Genomic DNA, 3,456 nt, shown 5'->3' with positions numbered 1-3,456 from the left:
GTTACTAAGTTATGGACAACAGCATCTTACAGAAAGCATGAGTGTAAAGTGCTCTTGTATAAAAGTAATTACCTCCTGTTATAACTTCTTTTTTTTTTTTTTAGATGGAGTTTCGCTCTTGTTGCCCAGGCTGGAGTGCAATGGCCCGATTTTGGCTCACCGCAACCTCTGCCTCCCGGGTTCAAGCGATTCTCCTGCCTCAGTCTCCCAAGTAGCTGGGATTACAGGCAGTTGCCACCATGCCCGACTAATTTTGTATTTTTAGTAGAGACGGGGTTTCTCCATGTTGGTCAGGCTGATCTCGAACTCTCGACCTCAGGTTATCTCACCGCCTTGGCCTCCCAAAGTGCTGGGATTACAGGTGTGAGCCACTGTGCCCAGCCTGTTTTAACTTCTTATGGGAATATTTTTCTTTCCCTACAGTAAGATCTTGGAGATAGTCTATATTTTTTGAAAGCCTTCCTCAATCTCATGTTCTATTTGTACTTTAGGGAAAGAAAATATTACTCAGAATAGAAGGGTAATATAAGACTTTTACCTTCAGCCAAACAAAATGGTGAAAATGAACAAACACTCCAATGTCCTAAATTTACTTTCATATAAATTTTAATTACTGCATAAATTGCGTTCTGATTCCTGAGAAGCTAAGCAGTAAAGTACCATGTTCTACCGAACTATGAAAAAAATAGATAATCTCAATTCCTTTAATATGGTTGTTTTCCTGACCCTGAGTCAATTTCACCCTTGTCTTTGATATACCACTAGAATTTGTTATGAACAAAAGGAAAGCAGTGAAGATATACACAACAAAAGGCAAATTTCTAGTCCTCCAAGCACTACTTTTGCACCTGTTATTATATATTCTGTTAAAATGATATAAGCAATTATGGATAAGGTATTAGGAAACTCAGAGAACTACAATTTATTGAGGATATTGACTTAAATGAGCCAGAAGAACTTTCAGTTTGATAAAATTAAAACCTTTTGGAGTTTCAGGGATATGAAAAGTGATCTGGCTGAGCACTGTGAATCACGCCTGTAATCCCAGCACTTTGGGAGGCTGAGGTGGGCAGATCACTTGAGGTCAGGGGTTTGAGACCAACCTAGCCAACAAGGGGAAACCCTGTCTCTACTAAAATACAAAAATTAGCAGGGCATGGTGGCAAGTGCCTGTAATCCCAGCTACTGGGGAGGCTGAGGCAGGAGAATTGCTTGAACCCAGGAGGCAGAGGTTGCAGTGAGCCGAGATGGTGCCACTGCACTCCAGTCTGGATGAGAGTCTGTCAAAAAAAAAATAAATAAATAAATAAAAAAATTAAAAAAAAAGCTGATCTGGGTACCTTAGGGAGAAATTCACAAAGAAAATAGCCAACTATATTCTGGCCAATTTTATTTAGAAATAATAGTCTCTCTAGGTTTAGACTAGTTTCATGATTTGCCTCTTCTGAAGCTATAAGCAGAAATATGTGGTCAACTAAAATGTGACTTATATGTGTACAATATATGCAGTTGAACTGTGCACAACCCCATTTGACTGTGAAGGAAGTTGGTGGGAAAATACTTGCTGAGTATTTGCTACTTTGCCACACAGGATGTTGAAAAATATTTTGATCTACAGCAAATATAAAAATAATTTTGCTAAAAAAAAAAAAACACTGAATCTAATTCCTCATTTTCAAGACGCCCACTTAATTTATAGGAAGATGTGCTTATTTATAGAAGCCAGCCTTTCTCCCCCACCTACCCACCGCCTAGCCCCGTGGGAGTGGAGGGTTGGAGTGGAAATTCACTTTTGCAAACCCTGCAAAAATCTGGAATTATTATCCACCCCTTCACATATATCTTCTTGTGGATGGTGGAATTATTTAGTTGGTTTACATATTTATGGAGCAATCACCAGAGAGTAAGACCATTTTGTTTCATAAAACACAGGAGAGTTCCTAAGCACGTAACAAAGTTTTCATTTATTTGGATCTAGATGGTTTTTTAAATCTTCCTTTTGAAACTAGCTAAGTGAGCCAGACTTATCCATACCAGAAAAATCTGTGAATTTGTATTTAGGATTTATTCATTGCATATCATAGTTACAGTGGAATTCCTTTTCTCAATCCACTGTACAATGGATGACACAGCATTTTTTGTTCCAACCTTGTAAAAGAAAGGCCCAACAGAGGGCATGTTGAGCATTTTCATGGCTAATTCAAACACTTCAGTATTTGTCTCAAGCACATTTTTTTTCCATATTTTTTAAATTTTATTTTATTTTAAGTTCCAGGATACATGTGCAGGACGTGAAGGTTTGGGTAACTTGTTATACTGACATCTGAAATCAAATTTCCAATGTCTTCTGACACCATATGGCAACTGCTTCAATTATGAGAACACCAAGACACTCAGCCAAGGTCAGCCAAATAGATTTAAATAAAACAAAAATCAATCTAATTGATTATTTTAAAACTAAGCATCTTGAAGATGGGAATAAATTCCCAGAATGAATAAGGTCAGTAAGTTCATAGAATCTCTTTAGTGGCTACATGCTCGTGGGAGTAAGGTGACATACAGAATACAAATATGCTAAGTTTTGCCATTAATTTAATTACCTGCATGTGGCTAGCCCACCGGTGATGTTTAAATCTCAGGCTAACTTTCTTTGATCACTCAACATACTTCAGAGTCACCTCTTTATGGTCTGAAGAGAATGCCTGCATAAAACAGAATATGAAAATGTGCTGAAAAATGCATTTCAAAGCCAACTTCAAGTGTCTTTTTATTATCTGCTCCTTTGTATCATCTACATCACTGCTTCCCATCTACTGGTATCTGTAACTGACTCAATTCCTTTTTAAGGACTAATAAGCAACAACTCTGCGAAAACTATACATTGCTTTAGGTGGAAAATGAAATTCAATTCAAAAAAGAAAAAAGTTAATTTTAATATCTCAAGAAGAAAGCCAGTAAAGCAAGGTTATTGTTAATGCTTTAAAAGTATAATTCTTCTAAGAGAAAGATCATTAGAGCTTTGATAAATCACTAACACTTTGAGCAAGAGCAGCTTCTATTCCTAAATATCTGACAAACTACAATGAACCAGAACACTACTTTTTGCAAGACACAAGTTCCCTTACGCCTTCTCCACGTTTTTTCTGCCTACACATTTAAAACGTTACTAAACTCAGCTATTTTTCCCATCATAGTATTTAAAATTTTGCTCTTCCCTCTTAACTGAGTTAAAAGTTAAGTAAAAGGGCTATTTTAATAACCCTTTGCCACAGTTAGTATCGTATATGTTTACTAAAATAAAAGATATACTATTTGAACAAAGTCACTGAACATTCCACTTTTAGCCAATTGTTTTGGTGTTATGTAGATAAGCCTGAGTCTTGACTACCTCCTAATATTCTTGAAGTTATAAGTAGATAAACTTACTTTTTTTTTTTTTTTTTTTTTTTTTTTTTT

The sequence above is a fragment of the Rhinopithecus bieti genome, unplaced genomic scaffold, assembly GCF_001698545.2.
Source record: "Rhinopithecus bieti isolate Rb0 unplaced genomic scaffold, ASM169854v2 scaffold_37348, whole genome shotgun sequence".
Classification (NCBI taxonomy): domain Eukaryota; kingdom Metazoa; phylum Chordata; class Mammalia; order Primates; family Cercopithecidae; genus Rhinopithecus; species Rhinopithecus bieti.
This window is presented reverse-complemented; position numbering follows the sequence as displayed.